Source organism: Sylvia atricapilla, chromosome Z (genome assembly GCF_009819655.1).
Source record: "Sylvia atricapilla isolate bSylAtr1 chromosome Z, bSylAtr1.pri, whole genome shotgun sequence".
Classification (NCBI taxonomy): domain Eukaryota; kingdom Metazoa; phylum Chordata; class Aves; order Passeriformes; family Sylviidae; genus Sylvia; species Sylvia atricapilla.
The window spans coordinates 56667558-56695232 of record NC_089174.1 but is presented as its reverse complement, the minus strand read 5'-3'; the positions used below and the strand labels follow the sequence as shown (position 1 = coordinate 56695232).

Below are 27675 nucleotides of genomic sequence, written 5' to 3'. Positions count from 1 at the left end.
CATCAACCCCCCACTGCCAACAGAGTCTACTACCCTGAAAATAACACACACGACATTTCTAGCCACTTTACTATCTTATTTGTGTTTTCGAAAAGAAACATGAGCATAGCCAAGTGTTTCCATTTTTGACTCATCATTTATTCATATTCAGAAAGCAAATAATCAATGTCTTTCAAGTCAGGTGTTTTTATCATCCAACAAGCATCAGCAGCTTTATCTGACACCAAATTTTTTAAGTTCAACAGCAGATTGCACTGCACATGGATGAAAGGGACACCCAAATTTCCCCACAAGGACTCAGCCATATTGTGAGAGCAACAGATGCCAACTCCTTATGTTACTATTTACCCACCTGAATAGGCATACACAGTTCATCTGATCATTACAATGATTACAGAATAATCCTATTTAAGCATATCCAGCCACTCCAGCATGAATTTGACACAACATATACGTAAATTAAAAACTGCCAGCAAAACAATCAAATCACAGGCATTTAGAATTGACCACAGTCTGACTAAGAAGGAAGGAAAATTAAGTAAGTGCCAGTTTTGGTTTGCAGGTAGAGAAAAATCTGATTTATATTATTCTGTTCAACACTAATGGGAATACACAGCAGTATAAAAGGTTATCAGATTTATTTAATGGAGCTCAGTGGTTAGACAGCATTTTTAGATGTAAGCTTTAACATGAGATCTTTGCAGATAAACTCAGAATTTACTACATTTTAATACTCCTTATTGGACAAATAGTTAATATCAAATAATTAAGCTGAGGTCAGTGAATGCAATACAGTGTAAATAAATGATTGCCTAAATATGGCAGAGAGCAATACTGCAAAACTTTATATACAGCATGTAGATACAGACAAATAGATGTTCACCACAAAAAATACATAATTTTGATCTGTTCAACATTTCTGCTTGAAAGTAGGTCTAAATAAGGCATGCTGACAAGAAAATAGGTTGAGAAAAAAACCTCCTTGAAGAGCTAGCATATATGAATAATAATGACAGCTCAGTGGTAGTTTTACATGAAATGAATAAAAATTTAACTTATCTTGCTATGCAAAAAAAGAAAAAGTAAATCATGTCACAAGTAGGACACCAGATCAGGCCAGATGTTTATGGGACTAACACTGCGTCACACAAATATTGGCCCAGATCCAAAGAGACAATTAGGACACCATGATCCCAGCAAAACACTCTACCAAAACTTCAAATCAATTTACTTTAATTTATTGCATAGCGAACTTACAGCCTATGCTGGAGGTATTTTGAAATAACTAAAATCTCTAAAAGCACACTGCATTATACTTAACATTTAATACTTTGAAAGCACTGCACCCCATGAAATAAATTATTTATGTTTAAGTAAAAAATTATATAACTTCAAACAGTTAAATCAGCCCAGATACTAGGAGCAGAAGACATAGTCTGTAAATGGAAAAAGTAGCTGTAAGTCTGATACTGCCCCTAAATTACCACATTTTAAAGAATGGCATCACAAAATACATACCTTGCAGTGTTCTACAACCTACAGTATCTGAGCTGATTAAGCACTGACATCAGCAGAGAAGCTTCTGCTCCCTAAAAGCATTGTTCACCACTGCAAAGTGCAGAGGAGAAACATCATTTCATAATCCTTTTGTGAATCTATTTTTTTTTCTTTTATTTCTTGTATTTTCAAGGAAATCTACAGAAAAAAAAAATGTTGTAGTTTGACATACATTCCAAAGCAAATTTTCACAGACAAAATCCCATAAATCTTACTACCACATTCATGATTTCAAGGACTATTAGGCAGAGATAATATACTTACAGGATTAATTCAGTTAACTTCAGGTATGTAAATACAGTCCTTGTGTAACAATAAGTGCTGCTTCTTTCGCTCTTTATCTACCGTGCGCACACACACACACACACACAAAAAAAAAAAAAAAAAAAAAAAAAAAAAAGCATAAAGAGAAAAGTGATTCTGTTTTATTTCTCAATATCCATGAGGTTTCATTAATGAGTTATCAAGCAAAAAGAAGAAAAGTTTCCATGCCAGCAGCCGACAACAGAGGCACTCTCCATAGCCGAATTCAAAAGAAATGTCAGTGAGAGTGGCAGCAGCTACAGTCAATGCTGGAAGCTGATGCCTCTGCAGGAAGAGGATGCTGGGATATTCTCCCAATCTGTGCTGCAGCCTAATTCTAATCCATCACTCCTAACTGCAAGGAGAGAATGGAGACATGGGGAATGCAAAATAATTTATTTTTAAAGACAAAAGAGGAGTCACCTTAGTATTTCCGAATATATTAAAAAAAAAAAACACAATTAAAGTCAGACAAAAAAAGGAAAACTCTGCTAATGACACTGCAGTAAAGTATGTTAAAGCAACTGCAGGAAAACTAGATCAAATATATGAGATTTGATAGCAAGCAACACTGAAGAAAAATAACTAGCACCTGTTTGATTTTCTTTATTTGACAGTACTCAAACGTCACTTTTTTAAAATTACCCCTTTGACATTTTTTCCCCCAGAAATCCAAATTTTTAGGTAGAGTTCCAGGACCAAAACAAATCACTAACACAGAGAGCTGTTAATAAACAGTTCTCTTCATGAATAACAGCTACAATAGAAGAAAGCAGGAGTCAAAAGCAAAAGAGCTACAACAGAGAGTTTCATCCCCTTGGTCTAATCTCTCTAGATGAGATAGCATGAAAGCTCAGTATATGGGAACTAAGCTGCAGAAAATTAAAATATGTTCTCTACTATTACCTTCAAAGGTATTCCTCAAAGCTGTTCCAACTGGACTAATAGTACCTATTTCTAGCTATGTTTACAGTTACGAACTGAGATTTATTTCTAAATATCCTTCAAACGAGTCTTTTAAAGCAAAATGCAGGAAACCACAGTTTTACATTTACTTTTCTCAGGTGCGTGCTGCTAAGTATCAGCAGTAATACTTCAAAGCAATTTATATAAACAATTTACTTTCTTACAAGTAAGAATGTTCTAACAATACTGGGAAAGAATTGCACAGTGTTTCCTACAACATCTGTGTGCAAAGGGCTATGATGAGGTAAAAAAGGTTTCATAAATCTTGTAAGCCTTTCAAAGAGATGAGATTGACACCTGTAATTTATGGACAACAGCACATTTAAAATCAGGACATTTTACCTTTTCCATAAAACTTGACCCAGTAGTTAAAGATCAAGGAGTTCAGAGATACATATCCAAGTTCTCTACCATGTCATTTAAAGCGGTGCTTATGCATATCACCAGTTAACACACTAACAATATTAGTGCACGGAAAGTTAAGCCCCAGGATTTCTGTGACCTTGCCTATACATGAAGGGTAGACAATTTCAATAAAGGTTTCCCAGTCACATAGAAATCAACGCGATTTCCCCACAAAATATACCATGCTCTGTTTTTAACACAGCGTAAGTTTCAGACAGTCCACATCTGATGGCTCAGAAACTATTTTCTAGGAAAAGCTAAGTGAGTCAGGAGAACATTTCCACACAGCTGACAAAAGCAAGCTTTCTGTCTGCAAATATCAACCCATGCTTGAAAGTTTTTCCCCAGACTAACTTACAGGAAAATGAACTAATCTACTAAACTGAGTACACCTTCCACCCAGATTGATTCTCAAAACACTTTGCGACAGCATTTAATCATTTGGGAAGGGGAAAGGAAGGTGTGGACATGACACAACCAAATCAAACAACTAAAACAACAATAGAGAAAAGAAAGGATTTTTTTAATAGTTGAAAATAAACAAACAGGCAAATCTGGGTTTCAATCAGTTTTCCTTAAAAACAATCCTACTTCTCAACATCTGAACAATTTATTCTTTCTCTTTATTGATGAGTTAAAACTCATCTTTCCATTTTCTTATCTAAAGCACTTACATCTTAACAGTTGTACCACCAATCCAAAAGTCTACATCCCCTTCCAAGCTTCAGAAGTTATTCAGACAAGGCAATTCTTGAGCTGTAAGGCTACCAATAGTGTCATGCAGCCTTTACTAAAGCAGAAAACAAATATTACTTTCCTGAAAGACGTTTAAATAATGAAAACACTTTTGTGGTCAAGCATTCCAACATAATGTCAAGACTCCAACACAATACTTAGATAAATTCCAGAAGTCTACAGAAAGCCCATCCCCAAAAAATACGATGTGAGTTTAAAGCCATGCTGCTAATTAATTTGTAATGAAAGAATAAGCCACAGAGCAGCAAAGAAATACTTAGGCTCAATTAAGACAGATTTCTTTAGGTGAACATGGGATAACAGAAAAACATGCTGTGGTATCTCTCCATGCATCAGCCTTTCAGCAAAGGCTTGCAAAAAGAACAACAGGATGTGAAAAACATGCAGAGTTTCAGGCACTTCTATGTACAACATCTCTGAAACAGTTTGTTTGGCTTTGGGTCTCTGTCTACTTCCTCTCTAAGGAGCTATTAACACAAGCAGAAATGCACATTTCAAAGTGAACAGAAGATACCAATACAAACACTATAGCACAATGTGGCCTGAAGTCTTCTACTGAAATACAAACACAGAGAAATCTTACAGTACAGGCAAAAAGTGTAGTGGCAATAAACATGTGTTAGGAATGACATAATTATTGCCCAATGAAAACCTCTCCAAGTTTAGAAATTTTTAATCTTAGAGCTGTTTTGGGTGAGGGAAGATCAGAGAGATAAGGCTGCTGTTTCAAATCCTGAAACTTGTAATATAAAGTAGCTATTGTGTCATATTTTTATATTTATGCAGCCATGAAAATATTTTCTTCTAGACACAAAAACTGCCTATACTGGTTTTTTTTTCCACTAACCTTGAGGATCAAACATAAGAAAATAAAATTTTGATCAGTTAAATTGTCATAGGTGCTTCTCACCATCTCAAGATAATTTCAGAATGCAAGTTTAAACAAGACAGGAACTCTTCGTAAAAGTTATTGGCTCCCTGAATTAAAATTTGAATTTAGAGCCATTTCCTTAACTGTTAATTTTGTTCACTGACAAAAGACTCGCATGCACAGGTGTAACTGAAATCTTAACTACACATCTAAGATTACAAGGATAACCTGCTCTAACTTCCTTAAACACTTCTGGCCCTTAATCCATCACCCAAGTAATACCACACAGAGCTGCTTTGCTAGGATCAAGGATTAACAGCACACAGCTTTGAGTAGCCAAAGAAAATGCAAAAGAATCAATGCCTCTTTTTGCTGAAAATGATAAAAAAAATTCTAAGAGTTCCATTCTTGATCAAAAATCATCTATCTGCTTTGCTTATAGAATGCAAGCTTCCACTATTTCATGGGATTATTTTTGTAAGCATTATTTTGTAAGCATTTTTCATTTTTTCAAAATGCTTCATGTTTTAAACATGTTTAAACAAGATTTCACTATCTTTCCACTGATGACATAACTCAGGGTCTGGCTTCTGAAATTTCTATATAAATAGCACAACATGAACATTTCCTCTGCATATGAGCTGCTTTCTTCCCAAAGACAGCTACAAAACGTCTTCTATAAACATACCCACACAGCTGTCATAATACAGTTGCTCTAAATGCTGTTATTCATTTGCATAGGCCTCTGATATTGGGGCAGTAAATAAAAGCACTATCTTTGCTTTACCTCAAAGAAAGACTGCATGGCAATCTAAGGAAGATTGCATGGACAAGCATAACAACTTGATGGCTACTTATTGCTTTCACATAGAGATGACATTTGAAGGAACAGTAAGTAAAATGAGATGGACAGAAATATCAACAGAATTAATAATTCATACATGTTCTAAACAAATTGAGAATTTCAGAGCAAAAAATACATACAGAAATCAAAAGAGCAGTACCAAGGTGGCAAGCATGCTAAGCATAATACAATGATGGTTAAAAACTGTTGAGAATTCAAACCACTTTCAGTCTAGCTCTAAAGCCAAAGACAATATAGTTTTAAAAATTACATTCTGGCAACAGAAAACATGAACATCTGCATTCTACAAAGAGATTTTCAGAATAATTTGAGTAAAATTTAAGGTAGCAGAAATACATTGAAAAAAATCAAAAAGAATTATCTTGTTCAGTAAGACTAAAACTAAAGTTGTACTTGATTTGGGTAAGATTTGGGTATTGATGAGGCATTTTTAGCAAGCATTAGCTAAAAGAATAAACCACACAGAAATTTGTTCCATCTACATATGTTTTTGGACATGTAGGTGCTTGGCAGGCATTAGGTAACTTTATCAAACACATCCATCCAGGCCAAATCTTGGAAGTAGACACTCTAGTGGAAAAATGGTAAAAAGCAGCATACCACCACAAAACTTCTTGGCAAAGGCTTCAATTTCCACAACAGAAATCACAGTTTGTCTCCAGTCACTCAGTTCCTTTTACAACAGAATATGCCAACCAAACTAGTTCTGAGTTAACACAAACAGTAACGGTGAATTTACTTTGACATATATTCCATGTATTATCTTTGGAAGGTTGAAGATGTTCTATCAAGTGTTACTATCAAACCAGTACTTTGAAAACTCAGTTACTTTTGTTGGCAGAGAAGATATTAAACACTAGTTGTTGCTTTAAGTAAAATGGCAGACTGACCTACTGTAATGGCATTCCTTCAGTTTAACGCCAGTGAACAAAATTTACGCTTAAACCACTGCAGCAAATACTGATTTCCTCCTGGGCCTGTCCTCAGATATGACAGCCAGCACACGAGATTTAGAGAAGGATTTAACCATATTAAGGTAACTCATTGCCCTTTCAACACCTTACCTGCACAATCTGGTTACTATAAGTACGCAATAATATTTAAAGAATGAAGCCAGTTGAAGTCAAGCTGGAATAGCAAAACCATCCACTAGCATCTACTGGCGCAAAATACAGTGCCATGTTACTCTCTATATATGTTACACTAATAATTGCAGAATGGTGTATGAAATACTATGAAGATCTAGTTGTTACACATTCTTTCCCAATTCTCTAAATCAACATGATGATCTGGCAGAATCTGAACTAAAACTGATCTCAAAAGTAAACATGAGCATTTGTTGACACAACTCCTTATAAGAAAGGTCCATTTTAGTTAGATTAAATTGCATATAACTAACTGCAACAAAGCACTCAAACTGATGTCAGGCATATCATCACAGAGCTCTAACAATGCCACCTTCCTATCCAAAATAAGGGAGAATGAAACACTGACACAGAAAAACAATGAAAGTGAATGTTATCAACAGAAAAAAAAAAAATAGACACAATTTCCCAGAAGCTTAACTGGCCATTCATTGTTTCAATGTAGTAATGAAAAAACCATAGTTAATTCTCTATTAATATATAGAGAAAGGTAAAGAACAACCAGTACGACATTAGATTTTGCTAAAGGCTTTTCCTCAGGCAAACTACTAGCATCATTTGCAAACTACAATCAAAGCATTTCAAGAAAGATTACATTGAAGACTTTCACAAAACATTCCAAGACTTTTTTCAGTTCCTTAGGCACTTTTTTAAAAATAGCCATATCTTCAAAAGAATTTAAGAATGGAGAGTCTAGTCCAGTTAGGAATCCTGCCCAGATACAAAAGAAAATACAAATTCAGTATGCTCAATGTGATGTTGAGTAACAACACAATTTTTTGTCCCATTAATATTCTCTCTATCATCTTTCATTGACTCTTCTATATAATGCTTATTGCAGATGGAAGCAATATCAGCCAGAATAAACTGACATCCTAACTTCTATTATAAAAGGTGTATCCATAGGACAGCTATGAACACAGAAGAGACACCAGGAAGAACAAATCAAAGCTCTGCATGCCAAAACCATGCCCAGGTCATGCATTACTAGAAAACAAGACGACCACTTTCTCATAGAAGGAATGAATATTGGATAAATATTCTCATACAGGACTTCAAAGTTACTCTTGTCCCTGTCCCAGGGGAAAACAGTGGCCAAAGAGATAAGTTACCAAATCATACACAAACTGCTAGGCAGTCAAAGGAAGAATAAGCAATCATTAATATGAAGAATTCTCAACTTGATCTATCAGATTCTTGTTACTTTCTGAGTGTCGGGAAACAACTTTTAATTTTTCTCAGTTCTACACAGATCAGACCTTACTACTCTAGGTAAGATACAAACAGAGGGTCTGGCAAAACTGTAAAATACAATTTGCCAAGACCATGGATGTTTTGGTCACAAAGTTCAGACCAAACCTACTGCTGGGTCTAATAGTGTTTCAGCAATCTGAGGGTATCAGCAGAAGTCCCCTTCTCACGTGCTTCATGGCACAAAAATGCAATAAAATCCTAGAAGAAAACTAAAACCACTTACGAACAGCAAAATGTGTGTTCATTCACAGTTTAAGAAAGGTGCTGCTTCAGCATGAGATCCTACACCAGAGAAGTTACTGTATCTCACTTAATTAGGGGAAAACATTTGCACAGCAGCACGCTATATGACATGGCAGTTTTCATTTGAAAATCTTGCTTAGATGCTCTTGCATAATGAGTGATCCAAAGTTTTATTAATAATGTTAAGCAACCATTTTTTCACCACACAAAAATATCTAGAGCTGTCGGTATGTAACTAAGTTACTATTTCCTATATTTAATTCTGTACAATTTTCACATTTTTTGACAAATATTTCATCACATATCAACCTAATTAGATGTCCATTTCTCAACTCTTGAGAACTTTAACTGTTCTGAAAAACATGAATGTAGTCAGTGCATATAAAATTATTTTTCACTGGAATGGTGTGCACACAGTAATCCATTTCTGTATAAGGAGTTTTAAAAAACCACACATTTAAAAAATTCTACTTACACGGGGATGTTTTCATAGGCATCTTCAAAGTTTTCCTGCAGGAAAAAAAAAAAAGAGCATGAATCTAATATGTACATATTTTTATTACAGCAGAAATTTACCATTACCAGCTAGCAATTACTTCTGCAATAGACAGTAAATACCAGAATATTCACAGTCTACTGACTGTTTGCTAAGCTTTCACTGCAAATCATTATACAGAGAGATTTCCTACGGCCTACTACATCAGACTACAGCTAAATTAAACCAAAGACCTTTTCCTTTTAGATTCTAAACTTCCACCATGTAGATCACAGACAATATAGGGTTATGCCTCAAGAGTTTGTGCTGCACTTGTGATGCATTTGGGATGCACTAGCTGAACAGTATATCTACACATGAAACAAAAGGGGCTCTGTGCATATACCTAATATGCAGGTTGGCCAGAGTACATACAAGAGGCCTGGAATGCATGACAGACAGCACACACACACAGCCAGCTCACACATTAAAAGAAGTTACGTCAAAACTAGAAACCTAGTTGTTGTTTCTTTCCATCTAGATTCAAATCTCTTTCAACTTAGTTTCAAATTAAAGAAGAAATGCACAAATGTAAAAAAAGCAGACCAGCTCAGCTCAAGGATTATTTATTTCCGTATCCAATTTCCAAAACTGGGCTCTAGGAGCATGTAGCAAGGCCAAATGGGCAAACAGTCCTCCACCTCACACTTTCCAGCTTCTGGCAACTCCAGGAATTCCACGCCTAAACACAGTTTGGCCATCTTGTGATTTTCATTAGATCTCTGTTCCATATACCAGTCTGATTTCCTCAATCCCGTGTAGACTTTGTTTTATTCTCGAGTTATAACATTAGTAAGGAATTTCAAGAGCCTGACACCCATTTCACGCAAAATAAGAATTTCTGATTGAACCCAGCACCAGCTACCTTTGTTTAACAATCTCTAGTTTTATTTATTCAAAACCAGTAAAGAATCAGTTCATACTGATTCATACTCTTCCCTTTACAATTAAATTTTTGAAAGCTTTTGTTACATCATCCAACTCATCTCTCTTCTGAGTCAAAGACTCCTACCTTATTCAGTCACTCTTCAAACAGAAACTATTTCCTACTTGTAACTGTGCTTTCTGCTCTTCCCTTAAGAAAAACTGGAACCATGATGGAACAGATTTTTAGCATATCCCAGGAAGAAACCTGGAGGAGACTAATCCCCACTTCCATACAACCCTTTCCAGTTAGCAGCAGAGAATCGTAAGATCTCTCCAGTCTTTTCTTCTCCAGGCTAAACACCCTCAGCTCACTCAGCCCCTCCACACAGGATCTGTGCTCCAGATCCTTCACCAGTTCCACTGACTTTGTCTGTACACCCCACAACACATGTTGTTGTTGCGTGTCTGTGTTGGAATGAGGGAACACAGAACTTCAGAACTGGCCTCACCAGTGCCAAGCATAGAGGGAACTTAAAACAACTCAGAGAAAGCCAATTAAATGATCCTCCTGATCTGAGAAGCACTGGCATTTCGAAAGGCTGAATAGAAACCAACAGAAATATCCTGAACAGAAATTCTGTTACCCATGTCTCACCCCAGACACTGATAGAAGTCACAAGTCTTCTAATGAACTCTTTCTCTAAAGAATAGTAATGACTGGAAGCTAACATGAAAAAGAGTATCTGTGATGTGAACCTATTGCAGGCTCTTTCAAACATTCATACAAGAGCAGCACCTACATACAGGAACAGACAGCACCTATATACAGGAACAGACAGAGAGAGAATTTGCATTCTGTCTAGGTAAATGACTCCTTTACCTGGTGGCTTCTGAATTTTGATTCCTGCCATTCACACTGGTGAAATGGCTGTCCAAACATTTAAAAGGATGAAGTGCAACCTTAGTGTTTTCTCCAAACATCAAGGCATAGGGAATAGTTAGTTACAGCCTTTCAAGGGACTCCTCAAAGGTGCTACAAACAACATCATTGAAGGCTGCTTCTATTCTAAAAAAAAAAAAAAAAAACAAACAAAAAAACCCCAAAAAACAAAACAACAAAAACTAAAAACCCAATTATAGTTTTTTCCTGAAGTTTCCCGTGTCTTCCTATTCCCACTGCATGGGTATTAGAAATTAATGTCTTGCTCCCATTTCCACAGACTTACACAAGTTTGCAGTTGATTCTACAGACTCTTAGCGAAAAAGCTGAAGGCAGTAGAAGAGAAGCATTTTCTACTCTGCTCCATGCCCATTTGCAACAAAAAAAGTGACATCAACCTAAGGTGTATAGAAAAGGACTGCAACAGAAGCAACCAGAATAGCTCCTCCTCAATTAAGTTCTAGGAGTGATCACATTCCTACCAAAAACTAAGTAATTTAAAAAGTACTCAGAACATAACTCCTTTTTTTCCCAATAGTCTGGCAAAATCTATTTGTAAATTAAGCCTATTCAACAAAAAAACTGAGTGAAGTGTTGCATATAATACATAGCATCTTTAAGGCCTAAGGCCATATTTAATATACAAATGGGTACATGTATACATACAATATATGTCAGTACAAAAAATAAAATCAAGTGATTGATAAAGTTTGTCTATTCTTCAGAGTACAGAAGGAGACCAAATGCACATTCTTGTGCAATTAAAGCCTAGTAAAGTTTCTATTTTCAAATGCTCATTCCAGCACTGCAACTTGCAAAGGACACAACTGAGATGCCACAACAGTTTCCAGAGGTGCTCACTCCTTTCAGTCTGCAGCAAAGCAGGCTATTTAATGTGAAGTAAGTGTTTTTAATTAGCACCAATGAAGGGCATTGTCAGGCATCGGCCATGGCAAGTTCCTTCAATACTGAATGTGACCTCCACACTTTAGCACAGAACAACACCATCTACATTATTTACATGGCTAAAGAGACTGAGGTGGATGCAGTCCTCCACTCATCTCCTTCACCTGATCCTGGTGATCTGTCCTGCAGCAGATCCCAAAATTCCCACTTCAGTATGTCCTTGTTGTAATGTTGTCCTGTTCACAGGACATGCACACAGCAGAAAACTTCCAGAAATATGAACAGTAGTTGAATCCACAAAAAGGACAACCAGACCTTCTACTCAAAAAAAAAAAAAAAAAAAAAAAAAAGAAACATATGAACACATAGGCTAGTACCAAGAGAAAGAGTTTAACAACAATCTGTCAATACAATGCTGATTAATGCTGCAATCCGCAGATTTTTAGTGCACTTTTTCCAGAGTACATGTCCATCCAACAATTTAAACCACAGAAATATACGTAAAACTGCCACTAGATGGCATGACTCAGACATGTCCATAGATTTCAGAAAACCATTAGCACAAGATTTATCAAAATAAAGCTGTCACAAAATTATGTTTCTTGAATCACAGTCTTTTTTTGTTTGTTTGATAATTGCATTATTTCTTAAAACCTTTATGATTTATCCTTTCAAAAATGCAAGCAGGCTTAAAAACAATTAAGTTTACATAACTTAGAGATACTAATGTTTTGTGAAGCAAAGAAAGTCAAAGAGACAGACAAAAATGGATACTGCGCTAATGGAGAAAAACAGAAGAGTTCCTGCACTCGAGCAATGAGAGCAGAAACTACTCACAGCAGACACTTCACCTCTCAAGCCTCACAAAAGCAGGATGTAAGGGACGTTCTTCAACTAATATAGGACATCTACCAGTACCTACACTTTTGTTCTAATGCACTGGAAAAAAGAAGAAACAATATCCTAGCATCAAATGTGAACTCTACTTTCTTCCACATTCATTATCAATCAACTCTACAGAAATTTCAGACTATATCCCATGACTCTCAAACTGTTGTTTTAAGTTCACTTAATGTTTTATTGAGCTAAGTGTTTAAACACTGCTCTTTTCCAAGTGAAGCAGGCCAATTTGATCAACCTAAACTATTCCTTTAAACTATTCCTTTAATTCTGGTTTATGACAGGATATGACTACCAAGTAGAGTATGAAGCATCTAGAATATCTCCCCATTGAAAACAACATAACTTCAGAAAACTAAATCAAATAGTATTTACACACTCCAGGCACAATTTGGAGTCCATACTGATTGAACAAAGGAAAAAAAGCCCACCAAAAATGTTATCTCAAAAATTATAAACATAACATGAATAAGGGTCCTTATTAATTCAACAGATAAATGAGATCACATAAAATAATAATAATAAAATCCAACCCAGAATTTAATATTATTGTTGTACCACATTACTTGTCCTTGTCACAGCTTTATTTTGTCAGTAGTAAATAAACAACAGTTTTAAGGTGACTTGAAAAACCATAAACTTCTCAGTAACACCCTCCCTGCAAAACCCACATATTAAGATACTGCAAAGCATGGGAATTTATGAAGACAGTTGCATATTTAGCAAGCACATGGACTTCAATATGTTTTGCCCAAATGTCTGTTCAAGTATGGGTACATCTAACTACTTTTGTACTCTTTTGTAATTCAGTCCCACACCATCCTTCTTCTCAAAAAAGAAATCTATGCTAGGTGAAAATGATGCACAAGAAATCCAGCCTCTGGCCTCAGGCACATTGCCTGCCTACTCACTACCTGCAGCTGCTCATGGAAAGCTCAGTTACCAGTTTGGAATTTAGTGACTAGATTCTACATAAAGGAAAAAAAAGGCTTCATTGAGAGGTCTAAAATTTCTCAACTGAAAAGGAAGGATAACACACCTTTCACTACATTCACATTAAAATTATTCTTCTTTTTGTGGATTCATCTCACTGATCTTAAAGGAGTTTAAATAAATAAAACTTAGCTGACAAGCTCAGAAGCACCCAAAATCACACCAGAGGCTTCCTATTGACCTTGGCTAAAAGTTGGCAGACAGCAAAAATAGCACTAGGATTTATGCTGCATGTGAGAGTATTAATTAACCTCTTTTCCCTTGGTAATAGGAACACAGGGAAAATGTGCAACCATGAGAAGACAATGAGAGAAGTATAAGAAGCTGACCTGCAATGCTTACAATATGATCTGAGACTACAGAAGAAAGACCTCCCATATGGTTTTCATTTCAACAAGGAAACCAGTTTCTTAGCTTCTTTAAACCAGCAGTCACCACAGGCTTTAATTATCAAATGGAACAGATTATAAATATACACACCATTTTCCCCCTTTTCTGTTCTGAAACTTTGTGAATATGTTTCTCCTTAGCCTTAGTCAAGACAAAATTAAAAATGATTCAAAGAGACTGGTGGCTATAAATTTTACCTTTCAGGTCGACAGAAGTGGTAACTTAAAATCATTGCACATTTAAAACTTGCCAAGCATTACAGCAATATGAAAGTTCCTTAGACTATTATTCAAGGATATCAAACAACAGTGTGCTGTTTCTCTCCCCTTAGTTGACTTGACTGAACTGAGAACTGCTAACAGAAGGTGGAAAGTAACAAAGAACAACAACACAATCAGCAAAATTCCCAGAAGTACAAGTCAAGAAGACCCTTGCTCAGGTGAAGACCTGTCCTTGTGATTATATAAGTTGTATGGAAATCACTAACCAAACAAAACATAGGGGCAGTACTTCAGTGATTGCTAGCAATGAGCTCTGTGTGTAAGTAACAGCACAGGAAGTCTGGGAGGGCATGCTTGACCTGCGGAATCCCACTGAGCACCCAGGCTGGTGCAACTCTGAAATAAATAATCAATGTCTCTCTTGCGTAATTACTAGCTTGTTGCACATCAGTTACCCAATCTGATTTTTGTGGACAACATTTTTGAAATGAATAAAATTCAAAAGACTCCCAGTCAGGCACGGGGTGTTGAATGGTTTGACATGTTAACAAGAAAGTTATGTTGTATGTTGTATTGTTTAGCATGTTGCTAAAAAGGTTATGTTGCCAGCCTCAACTGTTTGTGCCCAATTTGTACCCTCAAGCTTTGTATTTCTGTATTCCAAGTTGTGCACTCCCTTCTCCCCAAACCCCAGATTCCCCTTTACCTTCCGTCGGGTTAAGCCTCCGCTGCTCCCCGCCTGCTCATCAAACTGCTTACCCCGCCTAATATGAAAATCAGAAACCTCCCATAATGTTCGGCTCCAAACGGAAGTCCAATTACCACCAGGAAGTCCCTAAAACGACGAGCCAACACAAAATCTGGACTTATAAAAGCACTGTCGAGTAAGGAAAGTGTCCGGCTGCTCGCAGAAAGCTTCTACTTCCTCGCCATAACCTCACAAGCATAGGACAAAGGTGGCACCCCTAGACCACACGAGCCAAGCGAGCTCCTGGGGACTCCTGTGAGGCAGGAATCCCGACTCTGCGGCGTGGGCAGCAGATTCGTCTCGCACCTCCTCCTCAGTGGCGACCCGAGAGAAAGGGAGCAGCGGCGGCGCAGGCGACCCCTCGAGTTCCCCTTTTGAAAAGAGCTGATTTTAATAAAGGCCTTTCAAAAGGAGCAGGTCTCCTGGCCCAATTTTTATCAGCTTTGAGGTATCAAGTATCAGAAATTACTACTTCATAAAAAAAGAATGATGGAGATGAACAACAGAGCAACTCACTGGTCTTAAATTATGGAACCTTAGCCTGTAAGATTGTTCACACCAAAATACATACATTCACCTACAAAAATTGGGTTTGAGTCATCTGCAGTTAAGAGAAGTAGGGTAAGACAGCTACACACATGTACAAACTGCAGACAGTATCTGCATAAAGTAAAAAAAGAAAAGTAGTTCTGATAACCTGACTTATGAAACATAATCTGCCATGGACACCTTTCCTGCAAATTAACAATCAGATGACAATGTCACATAAGGACAGAATTCAACTGTTGCTTAAACGGGCAGTTGCATGAGAAAACACAACTCAGGACTGTGTATTTTCCCATATGTTAAGAAACAAAAATACCCAGCATTACAGCAGGATCCAAAAGCTAATTTGTCACCTATCTTCAGCTAATTCATAAAGTACTGATGTAAAGAATAAGTATTTTGATGAGACAAATAAAATTTAGGTTTCCTCTCAAAAAAGTAAGATGCTTTTCCTAATTTCTCCGTAGAACTGTCAATACTCTGCATTATAAAGTGCTTAAAAATCCTAACTTTTTAGCTGCTTCATTAGATTTCATTGCAATTTCTTACAGAAAAGAGCGGTCTACTCTACAAACCAGCAGAAAAATAACACGGAAGTTAATCTACATCTTTATGCTTACTGTCAAAACCCCCCCAAACATGGGACAGAAACATTATTTCAATATTGTCTTGGCAGAGAAAGGACTTGGGAAGCAGTGGAAGGAAAAGATGTCTCCAACTCTTCATCTCTGTCACCTACACGTGCTTTATGTGACACTCTGACACCAGATCTTGGTATTAACAATTAATAGCATAGTAACAGAAAAACATGAATAACACTCAGTTCAAAGAGGAAGGAGATGATGAAGCTGTTACAAAACCAGAAAATCATTTCCCATTCCCAGAGACAAAAATAGTCTTGAGGCAGCAAAATTGGAATGAAAATGCACAACTTCTACTCCATACAGTACAACCAACTTTCACATGAAAAGTAAGAAGTGAAACTCGCTCCTCTGAAAGAAAGAATGCACATATTTCTGTGGTTACATATTATTTTAGATTAATTGGTTTGAACTATAAACTCATCAGCTTTTTAAAAATTCCCAAGATTATTTGTATATAATATCAGTGTTTTTCCAGAGAGCTGAGTGGACAGACAGTGGTGGTTGTTTTGGAGAAGCTGTGTTTTCCACTGCAGATGAAGAACTTCCGTAGTCAGAAGCCAAAGACCGGATTTGGTACTTCAGACTTACGTATTCACTCTCATCTAAATTGAACATGCAATATTCAAGACGTGGTTGGGAGTAATATTTTTAAAAATGCAAAAACAAACAACAAACCAAACTAAAACCAAACCACAAAAACAAAACAAGACACCAAATAACACAACCCCAGAAATACACTCACACACCAAAAAGAAACAAGGGATTGGTAAGCTAAAACTCACTTTTGCTAGAAGTTAGGTTAACTAAAGAGCTGATGAACAATTAGGAATTAAAACAAATTTCAGTGGCATTTAGCTGAAAAATTAGATGTCAGTAACCACAAGAACAAAGGTTTCTCCAGTAGTCTGGAAAGCAGTGGCCCTTTGAAGCTGCTGGTCACCCAAAAATTTCCAGAAGACACAAGAAAATGGAATCTTGGAAAAAAAAAAAATCTACCCTCCACTTTTTACAGAGAACACATATTTGCAATGGAAACAACTGCTATAAATAAGAGCAGCTAATCAACATGTTATAGAAAGTGGACAGTTCCTACTCTGCCTTCAGCTGCAAGCAAGCCAGACAATTCTTAGACAGCCATACTGCATAAACCAGGACCAAGAACAAACCTCAGACAAAGGAACTGCACTCAGACATTGTCAGTCAGGCTGGTTGCATACCAGAGGCAGACTCAAGATGGAGGTTTTTCTGAACCTACATGTAAAAATGGGGTACCAGGCAGTCACATTTTAATAAAAACCCCTCACTTTCACTTGCTGTAAACAACTGGATGAGCTTCTACTGTTTTAAACAGCATCTCTCCCTCACGACTGATACGTGAAAATCAGCAGATTGTTACATACTCACCAAGTAAAGCATAACAACTACTTTAAATGACATGCAAATGGCTGTGTCAACAATTATCCATGCTTGGGCTCATATCCAACATGCTGACCAAGAAAGCAGAATAAAGTTTCACTTAAAAATTGGCTAAACACCAAGATACCTTTCCTTACTGTTTATAGTGGCGCATTCTTGCTATTCAACCTGCAGTTGTTTCTGCACAAAAAAGCACTTGTAAGCGGCAGAAGAATAGGTAGTAGTATAGAACTTCACTGCTGCAATGAAGCTCTGACTTTCCTAGCTGATCACTTTTCCTGTCTGTCTCACACAAGCCTACTGGGTCATCCCCAAGACCAAAGGAGTGTTATGTAATTTCTGTTTGTTTGAAAGTGATACCAGAAAAAAGACAAACCAAAATGCAACAGAACAAACAAACCACATACTCAACCAAAAGTTCAATATACAGCACACTTGCACCAACGTGTACTCCTCATAGAAAATCTCTAGAAATATCGCATATGATTCTATTTTTGATGAACTTCATTACACAAAACTGATTGCTGGGCAATCCTAAACTGAAAGGCAAATATAAACCACCTTGTCTGGACACATCTTCCTCTTCCTATTGTAGGAAAAGAGATTTGAGAAGAATGCAAAGGCAGCTAAGGAGGCTCGGAAGACAGAAAGATACACAAATATTCTTCTCTAAACAGATAGTACACAAGGGAAAACACTAAGTTTGTCCTAGCCATTAGAAAGATTATTCAATCAAATTAATTCTTCTTGCAGTAGACAAAATTCTAAGTATTAAAAGAACTTTGTGTCAAGCTCATTAGTTTTTGTAAAATCTTATACCATCATTCAGTCATTCCACAGAAATTGAAATTCCACTGAAATAAAAAAGACTTTTAGGATGCTATTTATTATGTTTATAACGTTAACAAGAGTTCATTTACACCCTTCCGGTTCTAATAATTCCAACACCTTAACCAGTAGGTACTGCTGTATTTTCCAGGACACTGTTCATAAACACGGATGAGATAGCACTGCTGAAAGACTGATCTGATAAAGACTTTCCTACTTCCAGCCACACAGCTTAACAATAAACTTTTATTAAACTTCTGCTGGTTACCAAACAAGACTATTCAGTTTTCTATTGGTATCAGAGGTAGACACAATATAATTTCAGAGACACAAAGCACTTTCAGACACTAATTGAAGGTAGAGCAACAAAAACAGAGTAAGCATTTACTCTCAACGTGTTGTAGGCAGTCAAGGCAGGAGCAACTTGAAAAGTCACCAGCCACACAGTAACTCAAAAGAAAAAGCTTGGTCTTTCCTAATCTAGCAAGGTTAGTATTTCCCAGCCAGTAACTTATTATCTATTCTAGTTCAGAACTGGCTCTCTCTCATCAAGTTTAACTTTCCATGACTGGGTAACATTCACAGAAACTTCAGCTCAGTTTAGTCAGAGGTTCACTAGACAGTTTGCTGATAACAAAACCTCATCACTTCAAAAGATACAGCATCAGTAGATAAGAAGCTAAGCTCGAGTCAACATAACATACCAAATAAAATTAGTGTTATGTGAAGAGGAAAGAAAAACATGTTGGAAGATCCATTTAACAAACACCTGAAAACAAAACTCCTCTTGGAGGTGAAGTAACATGCTTCCTGTCTCACAGGGTAGGTCTATTTGGCAGTCTCACCTAACCTTCCCATCTTCATTCCCATACTACAGTGTTTGTGATGCGACTGATGAGGCAGAACGTGACAGTTTTTCGTTACATATAATTCACACATATCAGGATGGATCAAACACAAAGACATAGTGAAAGTCAAGCTGCAGTTACAATTAAGAGACAGTCTTGAATCAACATAAGAAACAAACACAGCGGAGTCTGCTTCCCTCTAAAGCAAAATATAGATAGCTAAGAGGAAGAGCACATTGTGCTGTCCTGGACTTCACTAAGCAATTTCATATAAAGATGTTCGATACTTACTGCTTCTAGCAGATGTCTAAAGCTACCTGGAAAAACCCTAATTACAGTTCCCCATGCACTTAATATACACTATCTAGATAAAACCATATTACAGCCTCCCTAAAGGGATATTTGGACAGTGTTCCAGAATGCTTATCAACTACAATGTAATCAACAATCTTAAGTAAGTCTCATTGAAGACACATTACCTTGCCACTGGTGATATTAATGCTTCCCAGAGATGACTCCAAGCTGGGGAGCAGAACAGGTTTACCTCATATTAAAAATGATCTACAACTAATAAAGGCCAGCTTTGCCTGTAATTAATAAAAAAAGAGGAAAGGAGCACTAAAATGAGCATCTTAGGTTTTAACCTTCTCCTGTCTCCCTCAAGTTAAATATCCTCTTGACTATACAGCTGGTCACTCATTTGTAAAGAATGTGACAGCAGTCACTGAATATTTAGCATTATGAGGTTCTATTTTATAGTGAAAAAAGCAATTTCACTTATTTTTCTTAACTGGTTCATTTCCTTTAAAAGAAGATTGGGCTGCATTAATGGTAATTCCAACAACTCTAATTTTGATAAAGTTGTTCTTACTTCAAAACTTCAAAGTTGCTGTATTTTCTGATCCGTTATCAGGACAAGTACTGACTGCAGTAACAGAAGAGACTTTTAGAAGTTAACTTTATCTAGAGTTAAAAGTGTAATACAAGATCAAAGCAGTTACTTTTGGCCAGAGCACAGCTTGTCCTCTCTGTGCAAGATCAGTTTCCATGTCTTCTGGAATCAGTTTCCATCTCTTTATTTTCATTATTTTCATTAACAGAAAAGCATTGTCTCAAGGTTGTGGCAATTTAACTTCATTACGTCACTACAAGTATAAAATTAACTGATTATTAACTGATTTATACCTGCATTCTAGAGAGTTCACTTTTTCCACCAGAAAAAAGGCCGAACACCTAACGCAGAAATACAGTGTCACATTCAGACCACATGTCACATTAAATTATGCTAAGCAGAATCAGATCTTGACTTAACCAGCCAGTAAGCTAAAGTGTTAGTTCTTCCTGGGCTGCTTACAGACAAACACTAAAAGAATACATTCTCATTTGAAGTTACAATAATTCTTACCAAGAAAATAAAACAGAAAAACAAGTAGCACAAAATTTCATTAACATAAAGTAATAGCCTGTTAATGTGCCCTAAATTTGGTAATGTGTCAAGTGTCCATAAAAGTCTACAGCTTTCCTTCTTCTGTCATGACTCCCTCAACACCAATTCTTCATCCAGTCCATTCCCAAGCACACATGGGAATTCTTCAGGTATGGCAGGACAGCTGCAGGATCCAGAAGAGATACATCACAGAGACTACACAGGTGTACTGAAATTATCATGTGTTTCCCAGTTAGAAGTTGTAACATTTGACAGACACTGACAGACAGTCGTTGTTCCACCTTCCAGCATGCACACCCTGCATACAGCTTACTGACCCCATGGGGAATTTATAGCCTTTGAAAATTTTATCTGGCATGTAATAACAAGGACAGGATTAACACACAGTTGTTACCAGATTTGTGACTCCTACCCAAAAGGGTTACTTTACCACAAAGGTAAGTTTACAGTATGTCAGGGCCTCTAGGCAACTGTTCAGGCACACACATTCTCTTCTCCTGCTGTCCTGAGTACCCACGGGCAACCAGAGCACTGCTTCCTCTACAGCATGCCCACATCACAGCAAGTGTCCCTGGCTCTTGTGACTCACACACTGCCAAAGGAAATCCTGCACAACTACACCATGCCTCAGTCCAAAGCACTGACCCTCCCCTTGCACACTTCTTCCTTCTGCCAGCACCCAGAGACACACAACAGGAAAAAAAGCCTCATGTTACATGAGGTGTAGAGAACTTCTCTTAAATTACAGAAAGGGAAGTATCAGACGGACCATTTTTCCAGGCTGCCAGGAAACTACTTACGTCATAGATGATCTCTACCTATTGCTGGTATCCTTATCCATTTTCACTTTAACACACAGTCATTATATACCAGAAAGGTTTTATCAATTTGTGGATACTGTGCAAAAGTTTTTGAAATGTCACATGGATTTTTTTAATTACTTCTTCTGACCACACAAACACTTACCAAAGCTGGAATATTTTTCAATGTTAGAAAGATACCATTTAGGCAAAATTCTGCAAGGATTAAAATCTAAGGTCAGCAGCTGCCAGACTTCATATACATAAACAGAAGAGACCAAGCACTATGGTATGATCTACAGAGACAAAAAGCCCACAAAACTAATAGAGAGTTTATCTTCCCAGCATAAAACTGATTTATCTCATCTACAACAAAGACCAGACCTAAAACAAAGAAAAAGGATCAGACACAAAACTTTCAGTCAAGGACAAGAGGAAAATGTTTCAGAGACAACTGTGAAGGCAAGCCCTATATCCTTGGTTGCCACCACAAAATGTAACCTCAGCTTCCCTTCTTGCACTCCACCTGTCCTTGGAACACCAGTGGACTTCCACAAACATAAAACACAAAGCAACACATTATGTGGGTTTAAAAAAATAAAAAGGAACTAAGCCAAAATATTAACTACTGGATGCCAGCTCTTTCAAGTCAAGTGACTTCCTTTCTCTACTCCACCAGAAGAACACACATACACAGAAACAAACACCAGACGGGAATTCAAGGCAACTGTACAAATCCCACTGGCCAAGACAATATGCTTTCTGCAGAGAAACTAGCTAATACAGGACCACAAACTACATTCTATGTTGCAACTCATACTATTCAGAGAAAATGCATAAGCCACTTCTACTACATAGTCCTTCTCCCCATGACGTTTTCTTTACTATCCCTTCAGTTGTGCCCATGCACAACTGTGATGACACACTCGTAAGCTGGCTGATTCAGCATGAAACCCCCAATGCAAGGTACCATGAACGCAGAGCTGTATAGTCCATCCAGTAATTTCTTGCCTACTTTCCCCTAGAGACTAGACCTGAACATACTCCTCTTCACTCACAGACATTATTATTTAAAATTACAAGTGCTTTTTCAGTGCTCCAGTGTACAAATTCACGACAAGCACTAAGTGAGAAAGCAGTTAGGAGGAGTCTTTCACAGTGGAACTCTGAACTGTTGAAGTGAATAACAACAAGTGGTAATAACAGTTCTAATGGAGAGAATCCAGACAAAACATCTTCATCTTAGTCCATTATTTCATGGTAAAAATAAAAGCCAGTCTGATATACTATATCACCACTATCATCTCACTTTGCTCAACCAAAGCTAATAGGAATATATTTTCTTTCCTCTGGAGTACTACTACTTACAGACAAGTATTCCTATTCACCTACTCAACACTACACTTTTTAGAGGAACTAGTACTGCCAAGAGTTGTCAGACACACAATTATTTTCAGGAACAGGTTTTCCATAAAACTCTGTTTGGATGACAGACTGTCCTTGTACACCCTCCAATAAGAGGATTTCTGGCGACCAAGTGTGTGCGTGATTTCTGGAGATGGCAAGAAATAAAGGAGTTCTGCACACCCAAACAGTGGCTTGCAAAAGTTTATATACCACTCTACTGCAAAGTGAATCCACAAGAGAACTGGAATAAAAACATGATACATTCACTGCATCACAAAAAATACTGCTGCTAAGATACTAGATTATCTTGCCTCAGTATATGGTAATAACATTACTTCCTTAGTACAGAATAAGATGACAAGCAAGTCTTTACTTGCTTGATAAGAAAACTTTACCACTAGCACTTGTTGTTTGGGCATAAATCCACACATCCGCGATATTTACTTACTGTTGACTCAGCAGAAACCTTTGTTTGAACCTGAGCGGGCTTAGAAATCAGAAGGAATTTATAGCTCTCACAAATTCTCACATTTCTGACTATTTATGCAGACACAACTAAGTGTGGCACACAGGTCTTGGCTATTTTCCAGACTCTAATCAGAAAACATACCAACAGCAATGTGTATCCAATTCCCAGACTGCTTCTCAAGTCTTTAGCTGCACAGTTTTGCTCCCTTTTCAAAATGAGTGTTGCAATTCATCATTTCTGCTCCCTCTAATATAATTGTTTCTATTAATCCAGAAGAAACGGCATTTGTTAAATTTACTGGCCATTGTGTGCTGGCCTGTATTCCTGCCAGCCTGTCACCAACAACTGTGATCTTATCTCCACTTCCTGTGCTAGTGCCACGCAGGAAAAGGAAACCATATTAATTGCAACAGCAATGAAATTTTCAAATACGTTCTTATGGTTAGGCATGCTATAGGGATTTACCTAACACAGGAGGTCTAAGATCAGACATGCCTGTCACCTACTCCTGTGTTGAGTCATCCTGGTCAGTGCTGGTAAGTAATGCATGATCTGCCAAGAAGCAACTAAGTCTCTTTTCTCTTTCAACACACGACCTCTTTGCCAAGAGAGGGGGCCAGCAAGGATCTTCATCCAAGCCAAGGCATCAACTTCTAGCAGTCTCAACAAGCTCATCAAGTCTAGGAGTTTTCCCAAGCATATTGGGACCAATGTGTCTGCAAAAGAAGAACAAACACTTGCAGAACTAAACGTGTTTCTACAAATTCATAAGTCTCACATAGACTGACTGGAACTACAAGAAGCAAACCAGCGCCCTTTCAAGTCTAGGATAGACAAGGCCTGAAGAACACGGTCTACTGGGAGGTGTCCCTGCCCTGGGCTCGGGGGTGCGGTCTAGATCTTTCACATTCCTTCAACCCCTTAACATCCTATGATTTTACAGTAGCTGGCAAGTTTTTAGCTACAATTACCAAGGCAATTGTACAATTTACAATTGTAATGACAGTAACTTCCACTCCTCCAAGAAAACGCTACGTTAGAAGATATTGGATGCTACTTCCTATACCAGAATAGCAGCAGTTCAATACACAAAGAATACCCAAAATCTTAAGAATAAAGCTAACTCTTCCTTTCAGTTATACTGTTTTCCATTCATATACAAGTAAGAATTTAAGTATCATCACCTTGCACCCTTCCTCCAAGAAAAAAAAACAAACAACCCACAATCAAATAAACAAACCCAAAAAACAAAACCAAACCTCAGAAAAGTAAAAGCAAAATTTACTCCCCTTTTAAAATTCATTTCACAGGTCCACAGCTTTCCCAGTTTATGTCAGCTCTGTCTCCCTAAGAGGCACATGGTTCTTTCTACAGTGACCCCACTTTTCCCGTATCTTCTGCACCTTTTATCTCTTCCTCTGAAGAAAAACAGCTCACAGGTTAATGACAGTGAATATTAAATAAGAAAAATTAATTGGAATACTGCATACTCCTTTTCCCCTCCAGTAAATCAATGAAGACTTGGTTTCTTTGGCTACCCACCTTTCAAATTTGGTTGCAGTCAACCAAGGAACAGCAAATGCATGACTCTAGGAAGCGAATAAGAAATGGAAAATCACGAAAAATAAAAGTAAGCCATCTGAGATCAACCTAGGTAGTATAAATTGGAGTACACATGCTTATGTCAAATAGTAGTCACAAGGAAACACAGCATCTCTCAAAAGGAGCACAGGTATACTCAACAGCTGTAAGTAAAGCAAAGTTTTATTTGAACTCAAGAACTTCAGAATCTTGGAAGGAGGGACAGTAACCAGGCAGTAATCTAATTTTATTTACTATAAAAGAAATTACTAGTCATGTTTACTTTTCCATTTGTGCTGCTGAAACAGAATGGTCCTTATCTTAGATGCAGATGTGTTCTCAAAGTAGGAAAGACCAACAAAGAACCAGGAAAAACAGATGAGCCATGTGCCAAAGCACAACACTTTGGATAAGGCAGACAAGAGGCGTACAAATTTTACATTCTTCAGTTGAGCAAGGTGTACTTATTAAAAAAACAAATCCATACAAGTCAGCTGAGGGTGTTTAAATATATGTATATATATCCTTCAGCAGAGGAAGCACTTCTATTATCACTTCCCAACTCCATATTTCCAACACATTCTAGTTTTTAAGGTGAAAAAGGCACCATGGTAGCTTGGTTCCAGCTTCTCAAAGTCTCTGTGGAAATGCAGCTACCACCATCTCTGACCACTGAGACTGCAGAAGAATCCTCAGCATAAACATGAAAGAAAATAGCCAGTGTGGCACATTCTAAAGTGTTGCACATTTATTCGAAAGTGCATTATTATATTAAGCTACTGACATAGCTACCACTAGCAAGTTCTTTCATCATAAGTGCAGCAGCTGCTGCAGCAGTGGATGAAACTCTTGAGTACTTAAACCAAGGACTAACCGGCTTTTGAATTAAAGACGATGCTGGTTTCATTTGAAATTAGCTCTGAAGATAAACTGTCCAGGCTAGTAAAGCCAGCCTATACAGTGTTTATCCCTGCTTGGGCAGTTCAAGAGAGTACAACATGCATCATAAGACCTTCATTACCTAAATTTTCCTTAATAGCTTAGTTTAGAGATGAGGCACAGATTAGCTGAATTGGCCAAGCTGTCCTTAATACAAGCCTGTCATGGCTTGTACCTACAACTAAGCTGGCAACTAAATACTGCGCAGATGCTCTCTCACCCCACCACACCTCACGTCCCCCACCCCATCCCTCCAGCAGGGCTGTGTTTCAAGCCTAGGGCAGTCAGTTCAAAGTGTACTTCATACCTCTCCAAGTGAAAGCAAAACGTGGCCTACACTCTGCTGCCAAAGGGATTGAGAAAAATGCATTAACAATTATCTGCTGTGGCACCACTTGGCTGCTGTTGATTCCAGCTGTTATTGAAGTCACAGCACGTCCAGTACAGCAGCACTTGGAGGTGGCATGACTTCAATCACACTACAAGAGTCTACGGTCAAACTCCACTCTCCCCAAGGCTTAAGTGCTTGTATGGTGCTATCAGAGGGTAAGTGGATCCTGCTGATCTCTCCTTGGCTCTGGAGTCAACTGATTAGCTTCTGGGTGAGAATCATGGTGCCTCTGCTGGTGCTAGGCAAAGACACCAAAAGCTCACTTTTGAGCCCTTGATATGTAGTCTCCTGAAGTAGCCTGTGCCAAGGATGCACAGGCCTCTGGGGCCATCACAGTAAGGTGCTTTTGCCACTCATTTCCAGTCAAGCTCACCTCAGCCTTCAACACAGTCAGCTACAAGAGTGCCCTTGTCACTCCAAAAGTACGAATAGGTTCTAGTTCTTTACTGCTTGACTGTGCACTGGTGTCTGCTAGAGCCTTATACACCCATGGGTCTGACATGCTAGGCCGTCAGATCCACGGAGTCCAATAAACATGGTTACCTCTCTCCTCCACCTGGCTGGAGAAGGGCCCTTCCACTCCTGATCATGGGACTGTTCATTTCATATAAAGAAAACAAGATTACAATTTCTTTCCAAAAAAAGTCAGAAAAGACTTTCCACTCTTGTGAACTGCCCACAAGAGACTGGAGGAACAACTTTCCTGGTAAAAAAAAATTTGGGATTGTTTTTTCCCTATAGCTCGGGCATCAATGCCTCTAGGGTTGAAGGTAGGTTTTCTATCCCACTTTCTCATGTCTGCTCTGTGATCTGTCAGATAAAAACACAGGACAACCCACTGTGCCTACCTCCTATATTCTCTCTCTTGAATAGAAGAACACTTACTGTTTGTTAACAGCAGAGATACTGGGTCATAAACATGGGGAATAGGATCTTTTTGTTGTTGTTGCTGAAAGTTCTGGAACAGTTTTTCCGCAGCAAAGACCAGCAGGGCCAGGGACTCAATACTGCCAGAGCTGGCAAGCCACTTTGCCCACCACCACTGCCTCTTTATCTCCGCAGCTACCCAGCTTTGTCTCATTACCACCAATAAACTGGCACACAACAATGGTGCATGGTGCACTCCAGTCATATTACCACCATCATGCATCATGTGCACAGGATTTCATCTGGATCTGTGGGTAACTGCACATTGCTTTGGTCCTAATAAATCATCTCTAGCATTGTTGATTCTCTCACATACTGGACATGGTGGTCCACTTGCCTAGGTGGCATATAACATCTCCCTTGAAGGGAGACCTCTCCTTCACACCTGACAGGAGTCACCTCCGGAGGATGACGACTTGTACCCTTCTCCTAATTGCCCTCTCCTGTAGAAAGAAAACCCAGCTGCTTCGCAACTCTAAAATTCCAGGCTACTAGCCCTGTTATTGCAGCACCAGAGCCAGCAGGTAACAACGTGCAAATCTAGACCATGGCTGAAGTCTCTTCACA

At 37.9% G+C, this 27675-nt stretch overlaps 1 protein-coding gene across 1 annotated transcript in view; it reads right to left on the bottom strand.

Moving 5' to 3' along the window:
• TTC39B (tetratricopeptide repeat domain 39B) overlaps positions 1 to 8871 on the bottom strand; it is a 44563-nt gene extending 35692 nt beyond the window's left edge. The window contains exon 1 of the mRNA XM_066338513.1: positions 8841 to 8871. The gene's annotated coding sequence lies outside the window, so the exon portion shown is untranslated. The remainder of the gene's footprint in view (positions 1 to 8840) is intronic.
• Positions 8872 to 27675: the final 18804 nt, after the last annotated feature.